Here is a 12029-nt window from a genome sequence, read left to right as displayed (position 1 = left end):
CTCTCTGTTCTCCAACACCTTCAGTTGGCACCTTGCAGGAGAGCGTCCCAGGCCACCAGGAGACAGGGTTGCGGCCATTCTCTGTGCAGATGGCATCACACTGGCCCTCTAGGGCTCTACAACAATCACACCCCCTTTCCCACCATCTAGATCCTTGAGAAATGCACAGGGGAAACTGAGGCACCCACACAGTATTCAGAGAAAACATTAAGAACAGCCCCACTTTGTAACACCTGTATACGACTAGTTATACACTTTAAAGGGGTGTAAAATAGTCAAGTATTGTGCTAAACAAAATGATACTCCAAACTGACCACCAAATTTAAGTTGCATGTTTTTCCCCTCAGGTGAGGGCTCTGGGGTGGGGCTGGGGATGAGGGGTTCACAGTGCAGGAGGGTGCTCAGGGCTGGGGTGCTGGGGGTGCAGAGCTGGGGATAAGGAACTTGGGATGCAGACAGGCTGCCCCAGGGCTAGGGCCAGAGAGGACTACCCGTCCCCGTTACCGGCAGCCGCAAGCTCCAGGGGAGGGACCCATCCTCCCCACCCCCCGCAGCACACTCACTCTGCACCACAGTCACTGCACATGCTCCTAGGGACTCTCTCAGGTCCAGAAAGCCCACTCGCCTCCCCTGTGGTGGGTACCGGGTGTCACGGAGTCCCTGGGCGATGCTCTGGAGCTGCTCCCCACCAAGCCAATCAGGACTTTGGGGAGCCTCCTCTCCCTTGGAGCAGCCTGTCTGCAGGGCAAGAAGCTCATACGGCTTCACCTCCTGGGTCTCTCCTTGGAGCATTCAGCATCCTCTGCCCCTCCATGCCCTTCCCACAGTGAGCCCGCCCCAGCGGGGTCCTGGGGAAGCCACAGGGTCCTGCCCCCCCACTGCGAAGTCAGACGTGACTCTCAGCCAGCCAGTAACACAGCGGTTTATTCGATGACAGGAACAGGGTCTAAAACAGAGCTTGTAGGTACAGTGAACCGGACACCTCGGCCGGGTCCATTCTGGGGGCAGTGAGCCAGACCCCCCTTGTCTGCACTTCACGCCTGGTCCCCAGCCAGCGTCAGACTGAAACCCCCTCCAGTCCCCACTCCTCTCTGCTCAGTTCCTTTCCCGGGCCAGGAGGTCACCTGATCTCTTTGTCTCCAACACCTTCAGCTGGCACCTTTGCAGGGGAGGGGCCCAGGCCATCAGTTGCCTGGAGACAGGGTTTCGGCCATTCTCTGTGCAGACAGCATCACACTGGCCCCCTAAGGCTCTACAACAATCACACCCTCTTATCCCACCATCTAGAGCCTTGAGAAATGCATTGGGGAAACTGAGGCACCCACACAGTATTCAGAGAAAACATTAAGCACATTCCCACTTCGTAACACCTGCATACGACCAGTTACATACTTTGAAGGGTGTAAAATAATCAAATATTGTGCTAAATACAATGATACTCCAAACTGACCACCAAATTTAAGTTGCATGTTTTTCCCCTCAGGTGAGGGTTCTGGGGTGGGGCTGGGGATGAGGGGTTCACAGTGCAGGAGCATGCTCGGTGCTGGGGGTGCAGGCTTTGGGGTGGGGCAGGGCTGAGGATGAGGAACTTGGGGTGCAGACAGGCTGCCCCAGGGCTAGGGCCAGAGAGGACTCCCCATCACCACCACTGGCAGCAGCAAAATCCAGGGGAGGGACCCCTCCTCTCCCCCCCTGCCCCCCGCAGCACACTCACTCTGCACCACAGTCACTGCACATGCTCCTAGGGCCCCTCAGGTCCAGAAAGCTCACTCCCCTCCCCTATGATGGGTACTGGGGGGGGGGTTGCCATCACAGGTGGCCTTCCGTGTTGCTGCCCCTCACCATAACTTCACTGGGGATGGGGGATGGGGCTGCCCCTTGCCCAGCATGGGGCAGAAGTGGGGTCTGCAGGGTGGTGGCTATGGGGTGTGGGGAACAGGGTGTCATAATATTCACCCAAGCCCCAGCTGCTCAGGTCTAGGAAGCCTCCCTCTCCCATCCCTCCTGTGGCGGGTGGGTTGGTGGGTGCTGGGGGAGGGGGCATTGCCTTCACATGTGGCTTCCTGCCTCCCCTGTGCAGCCTGCTGCGCCTCACTGGGGGTAGGGGATGGGGCTTTCCCGTCCCCAGCGTGGGGCAGGAGTGGGGGGGGGCTGCAGGGTGGTGGCTGGGGGGGGGGAACAGGGAGGGCAAGTTGGCACAAAATACACCCAAGCCCCAGCTGCTCAGGTAGGCCTATGAACCCCCTCCCCCATCTGCCCTGTGGTGGGGAGGGGCACTGCCTTCACATGTGGCTTCCTGCCTCCCTGACCCCTGCTGCAGCCTGCTGCCCCTCACCACAGCTTCCCTGGGGGACGGTGGGAGGGGGTGGGGCTGCCCCCCCCTTCCCCAGCACAGGGCAGGTGTGGGGGCGGGGGCTGGGGCTGGGGGGAATCATAGGGACAAACATTCACGGAAGCCCCAGCAGCTGCTAAGGTGAGTAATGTCCGTCTCCTGGCCGGAAGTCCCTTCGCGTCTCCTCCAGGTAGGGGCAGGGGAGGGGAGGGCTGCCAGGCACGGCACGGCCCCCTCCCCTCCTGAGGTGCTACAGCACCAGCAGCTTGCACTGCTCTTATGCTGTAGCCCTTAGGCGGCGGCGGCAGCAGCAGCAAGGGAGAGAGACGCGCGCTGCGCACTCTTTACGTTCAGGCAGGGAAGCTCCAGGGCGGGGAGCGGGGGGGGAAGCTCGAGCCCTGGCGGCGGCGGCGGGGGGGGGGATGAGAGGCGGGGGCGGGGGGCCACTCCAAGCAGGGGAGAAACCTAGCTCCAAATATTGGTGGAGCAGAGCCCCTGACTGTGAATATTCCTGGGGCTTTAGCCCCAGGAGCCCATATAAGTTGGTGCCCCTGGCCTCCACGAGTGCCGCACTCTGACCAGCTGAACCAGGCAAGCCACGGGAAGCTTCTCAAGGTCTTCCCCTGGTGTGGGCTTGGATGCGAAAAGCACCTGGCCGTTCATCAGCTGTTGCAAGAAGTGTGCAGAGTAGGAGTAGCGATGGGGCTGTAGCTTTCCACAGCATCTCAATTTGGGCAGCTTTCCATTCCCCTTTTCTGTGTAATGTCCCTCCCACGGGTTTCACTTGCGGAGCTGTACGACTCTGGCAGGGTGGCCATTTAGAAATCTTTTCCTTGCTTTTCTTTTTCGCCTGGCCCCAGCGTTAGGACCGTTTGGGTGTTTCAGTGTGTGTGTTTTCCCATTGGGAGGCATTTGGAAGTTTGGAAGGGGAGCCGAAAGAGGAGTCTTTTTCACAAGCAAGTTGGCTTTCTGCACAGGTAGGGCCCTTGGCCGTAAAGCTTAGCTCCGTCAGTGCGTCTGCATGGGGTTCCTCCAGTGCCTCAAGAGCCCGTGCTAAACTCTCGGTGTGGGCGTTTGGCTTGCGCCAGTCAGAGTGCGGTGCCTGCGTCTTCCCAGGGCCGGCTCCCGTGAGGCGCGCATAACTTGGGAGGAAAGGGGTAGAAGAGAAAGCAAGTGAAGCTGACTTCGAGTGGTGGTGCCCCTGGGCGGAGTGGTCCTCCTGCTCCTTCCTGTCGGAGGGGTGGGATTGGGGGGTCTGGCTGTGGGCGGTGGGAGGATGGTGTCCAGGGAAGTCCCAAAGGTCACCCTGCGCCGGCGGAGTGTGAAGCCTCTCCCCTAGGTTGGGGTGCCGAGGATTAAGCCTTCCTCTGTGGCTTGGGCTGGGGAGCGTGATCCGGCGTCGGGTCCATTTGGGTGGAGCTGGCGGCCGGCAAGAATTCGGGCCATCAGGTCAACCCTCTGTGGACACTGGGGGCGAGCCGCCAGGCCTGCGATTTTGGCTTCGTGGGCGGGCAGCTCAAGCCTGGCCTCCTATGAGCCTGGAAGGCAGCTGGCCATGCTCACCCGTCTCCTCCCCGGGCCCAAGTTCCTTTCAGGCAGCAGGTGGAGCGAGGAGCCCAGGGAGGGGAGCCCAAGGAGGTGTCAGGAGCTTGGTCCTGCCTGGCGCCTGCGCCCAGCAGGGCTCTTGCCCGCTCCAGGCCCCGCTCCACCCCTAGCAGTCAGCCAAAAGAGCAGAAGCCACCCTCTTCCTCCCGGAGTGGCCAGCATAGGGCTTGAACCCATGACCTTGGTGTTATTAGCACCACGCTCTAACCAGCTGAGCTAGCTGGCCGATGGGAAGCCTTCCCTGGCCTGACCCTTTTGGAAGGAGTCACTGGCTGGCGCGAGGAACGATGTGGCCTCCATTATCGAATGGATGGATCAAGAGGTAGCTCTCCAAGGTAGGAGAATTAGCTCAAGTGGTAGAGCGCTCGCTTCGCATATGAGAGGCAGCGGGATCAATGCCCGCATTCTCCAGCGCCAAGGCACCCGCGGGGCTTTCTCTTGCCCTTCTTTTAGAAGCCATGGACAGTCAGCCGGCTCAGCTCCTCCAGTGGCCTCCATCCCTCTCCCCGCTTGGCCTCCCAAAAAGCCAGCCTTAGCGGAGCACAAATCTCTTCCTCCCCGGCCCTTCTCCCCCTTGCGCTGACTGGGAGGCTGGAGACAGCTGGGGGAAGTTAGCTCAAATGGAAGAGGAGGGGAGAAGTAGTCAGACCCAGACACACATTCTCCAGCCTGCTCTGCTCTGCTCTGCTCTGCTCTGCTGGGCTGGGCTCTAGTGGGGGACCTGCACCTTTCTTTCTGAGCTCTCACTGGAGCACAATCCCTTTCGTCCTCCCTCCCTGCTAGTCTACGCCAAGCTCATTGGCCGGGAGGGAGAGCCACTCAAATACAGAATTACTCACATCCCAGGGGTCCATGAAGGGAATGAGGAGATGGGCGGGGTGGCACGCGATACCAGCTCAGCTGAGACCGTGAGACCTCGCAGCCTCCTGATCTCAGGCAGCATGGCAGCCGTGGAGCAGAGCAGAGCACGCAGACAGCTTGGAGACAGCCAAAGCGGGGAAGGGCTGCGTTGGTCTGGAAGAGGGAGTCGGTGGCTGTCTATCCTGGCGGAGGCAGGGTCGTTTTGCTGTATGCTGGGCCAGGGGCCAGGGAGTCTGCTAGAGTTGCTGAGCTGGGCCTGCTCCTGGCTTTGCTTGGGTTAGAGGAAAGTGGTGAAGATAGGAACGGCCCTCCTGGGTGAGACCGATGGTCCATCTAGGCCACTATCCCATCTTCTGACAGTAACCGATGCCAGGCGCTTCAGAGGCAATGGCCAGAGCAGGCAATCGTCAAGTGATCTATCCCTGCGTTGTCTTCTGAAGTCTGGTGCTTGTTTCAGGGGCTAACTCTCAGCCCAGACACACTCCAGGGAGGGAGCGTTGGTGTTTGTGCCGAGGAGGGTGGCTGGGACTCGGACCCCCTTCCCCAGCTCTGGGTAGCACGCCCCCCTCCCCCGCATTTCAGGCTGTGTTCTGCTTAAGGCCACAGAGCTCTTGCCTTTTTTTGCCCGGTGCCTGAGAGTCAGGCCAGCTGCGGGGAATTAGCTCAAGCGGCAGAGCACTCGCTTTGCATGCGAGAGGTAGTGGGGGGCGATGCCCGCATTCTCCGAGCCTGTCGACTAAGGGATCCTGATGAGCGTGGTGGACGGGAGAGCCGGCCATCTGACTTTTGGCCTTGCTGCCTGTAGCGGTCAGGCCGAAAAATCAAAAGCCATCCTCCCCAGGCCCACAGCCACCCAGGGGCTCCTCTGCACCATCTTGCCTGAGCTGGTGGAAGTGGAGCCTGGAACTGAGCTAATGTGCTGAGGGTTATTTGCACTGTGCGCTTCACATGGAGGTGAAAACACGGGGCACAGATCTTTGAGCACAACCCTTGTCCTAAAGAATGGGGGGGGGCTGCATAAAGAGAGACCGGCTCTCCCTGGCGGGGCTGCAGCGGCTCTTCACAGGGGCAGTCCCACTGCCAATTGGTACCAGTGTTTTGCCGGCCTCCTTTCGTGGGCTGACCTGGCTCCTCTCTCTTTAGGGAGACTGGTGACCCCAAACTTCCCAGAAACCATCATAGCGAGGCCAACCTGAGCACAGACACCTGCTCAGCACCCCGGGGTGCAGCCCTGAACTCCGGCAATCAGCTACGCTCAGCTGCCCACCCAACAAGCGTTACACGCAGGAACCTTCGTGCCCCGCGTGTTCAGGTCCCTCCCAGCGCCAGCTTTAAACTCCGCTGCTCAGTTCTAAGCTTTGGCCACACGGGGGCAGCCCAGAGCTCAGCCAACGCCTCCCGGTGCTGGTTGCATTTCCCACTCCTCGTGGCAGGTTCACACCCCGCAGGCAGATCTCTGAATCGGAGCCGAACCGTTCCCCAAATCCAGCGCTTTAGCAGCAGCTTTGCTAGGAAAGCGCTGACGTCCCCAAGTAAAGCCAGAGCGCTGTGTCCAGGATCTTCTCTTGGGCCCCTCACCGTGGTGTCTGTCAGGTGCAAGGAGAAACCAGGGAAATGTTTTCATGGTGTTTAAGGACAGAAGGGGCCATTAGCTCAGCTAGTCTGACCCCCGAATAACACAGAATTACACCATGACACGTATTGATCCCACAGACCTTAGATAGATCAAAGCGTTTCAGCCCTCAGGAAGGAGGCTAAACTGGGTGCCAGAGGCAGCGAACAAGGGGCCCCCAAGGCAATGGCAGGGAACTGACGAGGTGAAATATGCCCAGATGATCCCAGCAGGCGACCCACCCCCATGCTGCAGAGGTGGGAGTCCCTGTTCCTCTGCCCTTAAGAATCTCTGGTGGTAAGTGGGTCCCCCCAGTTCCCCAGATAAGAATCCTCCATGTGGTTTCCCTGGCTTCACCGCCAGATAAGAACATTGTGTGGAGGGAGTGGGTTTCCCATGCCTGACCCCATCTGGGATCTGTGGGTGTCTCTGTTCCCCTTTTCCAGATCCGTGTTGCTTGGGTGCGTCCCTCCCCGCCAAGTCAGAATCCCCAGCGTGTGGGTGCTCCCATCCCCCCCTGCAGGCTCTGCGGGGGGTGTCTGTATAAAAAGAGACCGTGTCTCACCCAGGCTACGCTGCAGGGGCTATTCACAGGTGCGATCCCACTACTGATCAGCACGGGAGTTTTGACCTGCTCCATTTCCATTCTGGGCCATTTCACCTCTCCTTAGGCAACCTGGGGACCCCAAGCTTCCCGATATTGATGCCGAGCTTAGTGCAGGCACCCGATCGGCACAGCCCCCTGCAGCCCAGAACTCCTGAGCTTAAGCGATCTGCTAGCCTCAGCCTACCCAGGAGCTGGGATCACAGGCACCAGCCACGGGGCCCAGCTGGTTACAGGCTCTCCCGCTTCCAACTGTGCCGAGGCTGGGAGTGGGGCTGTTGCTTGCTGGGGAGAGGGGTGCACACGGGGGTAAGGGAGTCGAGGCCGAGCTGGGAGCCAGAGGCCCAGGCTGAGGGTGGGGTTGGGGAAGAGCTGGGGCAGAGTGGGGCTGAGTGCTGCTCCCTCCATGGGGGCTGGCTCAGGCCCTGAGGTGCCCCCATGAAGGTTCCTCTGTGTCCCCTAGGAGTCATGCCCCACATTTTGGGGACCACTGAACCCTACTGGCTAATCAGGGGCTAGTGATGCCAAAGCCCAGGGAAAGGGAGAACAAGTGCGGGGCCCCCAGCACTGGAGCCATGTGAAGGGGCTGCAGGAAAGGGGCAATGGCTGGTGGCCCAGGGAGTTAAGGGCAAAGGGGGCACAGGAGGGGGCAGGAGTTAGGGGTGAAGGAGGTGCAAGGGTTGGGAGTGCAGGAGCTAGCGGTAAAGGGGGAGTGGGGATCATCCAGGGGCAGTGGGGAAGTGCCAAAGTACAAGCTTTGCCCAGGGCACCATTTCCCCTAATGCTGGTCTGAACAAACAATTGGAAATGACCCTTCAGTGAGACCAGAACCATAGTATAGAAAAGCCCCTTTGTTAAGTGGTGGTGGCTGAGGGCTTAGGGAGATGGGCTAGAAAACAACAGGCATTTGTCTGTGGAGGTTTGATTCTTGCCTGCTAGGCAAGGCTGGTGTGTGGTGTCTCCATGGCTGCACTTTCATTTTCTGATCTGCCACAGGGAGCCAAGTCTAGACATACTCAGAGGCTCTGTGCCAGGGTTTCTCAAACTTCCTTTCACTACAACCCCTTTCTACCAAAAAAAACCCAACTTCCTACATGGCCCTGGAAAGAGGGACCAAGCCCCTCCACACTGGGCAGAGGCAGAGGAGACAAAGCCAGAGCCCTGCCCCAGTTAGGGGAGGGCAAAACCAGAGCTTGAGGGATTCAGCCCTGGGTGGTGGGGCTCAGACTTTTGGTTTCAGCTCCAGGCACCAACAAGTCTAATGCCAGCCCTGGCGACCCCATTAAAACAGGGTTATGACCCACTTTGGGGTCCTGACTCACAGTTTGAGAACCACTGCTCTATGCTGAGGGGAGAGTTTTCCTGGGGGTGTAGTTAATCCACTTCCCAAGAGGTGGCAGCTATGTCGGTGGGAGAAGCTATATCGGTGGGTGTGCAAGCTGTGGTGTTTGCCACATTTATGAAGTTTAATCAAACCCCATTTTTAAAACCACCTGTGGTCTGCGAATGGCAAAGGACCTCGATGAAGCAGGGTCTGTCCTTCAAAGTGCTGGACATCATGATTCCATAGTCCTGTTGTCATGGGGATATTGCTCAGTGTTAAAGTGCTTGACTGCAGTTTAAGTAGTTCTCAGTTCAAACCTGCGTGTTCTCTTATAACCCTCTTTCTTTTTTTAAAAAAAAAGGAAAACATTTTCATTTCCATTCTCCATTATGTTCAGGGGCTCCTCTATACAGGAGTGCTTGATATGAATGTAAACACTCAACATTTCGCTGTCCAAATGCATAAAAACCTAGCAAAGCTGTCCATCAGCTGAATTCAGTTCCAATCCTCTAAGTGTCTAGTTTATGTTTTCATCAGTTAAACAAAGGTATCATACGAATGTACATTTGCAGATCCCTCTTCTCCAGGAGCTGTGCTGTGCAGAAGAACAAGAGCCAGATCCAGCTGCAGTTCAGGAGTCTGATGACCAAAGAGCCACGAAGTGTTCTGAGGGCCGGAGAAAAATGCCTTCTAGTGAGCTATTGAATGAGCTCAACGCGTTTAGCTTATCAAAAGAAGATTGAAAGATGACTTCATTGAAGTGTTGAAGGGCCTTAATGGAGACAAAAGATTGGGTATTAAAGGGCTTTTTAATTGAGCAGAGAAAGGCATAACAAGACCCAGTGGCTGGAAGGTGAAAAGAGACATATTCATATTAGAAATAAGACGCAAATATTCAACAGCGAGGATGATTCACCACAGGAACAAGCTACCAAGGAAAGTGGTGGATTCTAATTCTAATTCCTTATGAATATTCTGTGTGTTTGTGTCTGCAGGGGAGGAACATGCTCTATGCCCAGAGGACTTTATTCCTCCAGCCTGCAAGGACAGAGGGGATGTCAAGGAGTTGCTCCTTCAATCCCCCCCACAGAAAGGCCCTTCTTAGGAAAGGCAAAATCCTGGAGAGAAAGAACAACACTGAACAAGACTCCAGAAAGACAGATTTTTATACTCACAGTGAAAAGTTTTTCACCTGACTAGGGACTTGAACCCTGGCCCCTCAGATTAAAAGTCTGATGCTCTGCCAACTGAGCTAGCCAGGGTCACCTACAAAAAGCACACGTTGGTGCAGAGGTGAAGCTAGTCCAGAAAAAGTGAGACAGCCACAATAGGGGAAACCTGCTGCTCTCTCTCTCTTCCCAGCCCTGGCCTGGCTGGGTATTAGCGCTGGTTAAAAAGATGGGAACATATCCGCATCTACCAGCCTTTCATAGCTGTACAAGACTCAGGCACAATACAGAGGTGCCCATCTGTAAGTGCCAAATGGTTGGATTGGCTAATGCAGCCTGTAGACGTCCAGGGCACTCTGGGATATACAGCCAAGTGTCCATCACCATCATTATTTCAAAGGGATAATGATAATGGTAGCAAGGTTCACAACTGACTCAGCAGTTGCATACAAAGGTGCACGTTTGGCAGTTACGTTGGCTCAGGTTGGCCACCCCGGTCTAGATGTAGAAGTTACAACATTTAAACTTGAAAGAGGGGCCAATTTCTCCATCATTTCCCACCTTTACATCCAAACACGATGAAGGTAGCAGATAGAGCAAGAGCAGGTTGTCTATGGGACCAAGTATATGCAGAGTATCCTCGACAGAGGTTTGTTCAACCTGTTCTTAAAAACCTCTGAGGACAGAGACACCACAGACGCCTTTGGGAGCCTATTCCAGAGCTTAACTGCACTCAGAGTCTGACATTGGTGAAGTAGGAGGCTGAAAAAAACAATGCTGGTTGTCAGAGAACAACACCCGTCCCTGGTGCTTTAAGCAGTAGGTTCTGGTGTTTTAATAGCCATGGCCTGGGTTCAATTCCCCCTAAAAACCAGAAGTTTTTCAATGAAAATCTCCATTCATTTCACATTTGAAATAGAAAGGAAAAGAGGGCTTCTTGTCCTTATCAACAAGGCAAAGAATGGCTTTTTTCTCAGTAAATACTTTTAAAAGGCGCTGACTCGACCTGAAGATCTCATTTCATTTGTATTTACAATGGAATGATTCTCTCTAGGATAGACAGAAATTCTTCAGCTAGACTCGGATTCCACGGGAATACGAGAAGCGATTGTGTCTAACACCTGCCTTTTTCCGGACAACAGTGATGTCCAAGTTTTCCATGGACATTTCCCTTCCAGCACCTCAGCCCCCTCCAACAATACAAGAAACTGAATTGCACAGAAAGTTTCTCACCACAGGATTCACTGACCAGGTCGGGGGAAAAGTTTTGCCATTTGAAGATGTTTGAATTCCCTCCAACTTCTCTCATACAAATGCTAAATAGTTGGTGGTGAAATGTTACAGGAGAGGTTGAAATTAGGCTATTTCGTCAGATAGAAGACAGTGATTGTGTCAGGAGTGGGATGTGAATGGACCCTAGAGCAATAAATGACAGTGTTAGGGGGCTTATTCCTTCACCCTCTTACTTCCCTGGTCCTTCTCGCATGAACAGAGAGCAACAATACCCAAAGTCCAAAGGCACAAACAATTCTATGTTTATTGGGGTGAACGTCCAGCAAGCAATGATTCCAGTTTCCTTCCTTAGTGTCCCCTTCTCAGCTCTCACACCACAGAGCCTTGTCTGTGTCCCTGTTTCTGTTCCCATCCCCGTTCCCATTTCCCCCTGTAGAAAAACATGATCCCAATTCCCCCATCCCCAGTCCCTGGTCCCATCCCCCCCACCCCCCACCCGCCTTCCTGATTGACTGCAGACTATATAGTAAAACCTGAGTTTTGCTTAGCTATTCCTTAACCAATCATTTTACTGAAATGTAACTAACCAATCCTAACATACTGTAACATGGTTATTTAACCAATTATATTCCACCACCTTCATTGGTTTACACCCAACAAAATGAATTATACAGCAGACAGAAACAATCACAGAACCAGACAGAGACCATGTAAATAAACATACAAAACAATACAGAAGGGAGGATTTCCCAACTACATCTATACAGACATAAGGGTTTTCCAGCTGTGTCTATTGATAAGTGAGTTCTTCCCAGACAGGATGCTACCAAACTAAGTTTCCCTTTCTCTGGAGGTGACAGGAATATCAGGACAGGATTGTATTCCTCACAGCCCAATTATTGTTATTATTCTCTTCTGATTTCTGAATCAGTTCAGTTCAGTCTTTGTCCTCCAGGTGTGTTTCCAGCTGCTGAGTTGTGGGGGAGAGAGACCAAGTCATGATGTCTCTTCCCCTCTTTCATAGTTTCTTCCAACTTGCTAGGAAGCTCCTTTGCTACGATGTGAGTAAAGCAGTGTCCATTGTTGCTGTGCTATCTCGGAGAAGTCTGCATTGTACACGGTTCCTGGGATAGTCCTTGGGAGTGTGGATCCCTTCAATGGGCCAGCAGCGAGTCTGGCTCCTCCATTGTCACACCTGAAAGGCTGGTGGGGGGCATTTCCCAACCTCATAACATATTTCAGTAACGCACACAGAGCAAAACTTCATAACTTCCCAACCAATGCGAGCA

General features: G+C 54.9%; 1 non-coding gene across 1 annotated transcript; it reads right to left on the bottom strand.

Annotated features, from left to right (window-relative positions):
- Positions 1 to 4089: 4089 nt before the first annotated feature.
- TRNAI-AAU lies at positions 4090 to 4163 on the bottom strand. The gene has a single exon. It is a non-coding gene; the product is annotated as a tRNA-Ile (tRNA).
- Between the last annotated feature and the right edge of the window lie 7866 nt (positions 4164 to 12029).

The sequence above is a fragment of the Mauremys mutica genome, unplaced genomic scaffold (genome assembly GCF_020497125.1).
Source record: "Mauremys mutica isolate MM-2020 ecotype Southern unplaced genomic scaffold, ASM2049712v1 Super-Scaffold_100270, whole genome shotgun sequence".
Lineage (NCBI taxonomy): Eukaryota > Metazoa > Chordata > Testudines > Geoemydidae > Mauremys > Mauremys mutica.
Note: the sequence above shows the minus strand (reverse complement) of the source record. Positions and strands in the feature narration are given on the sequence as shown.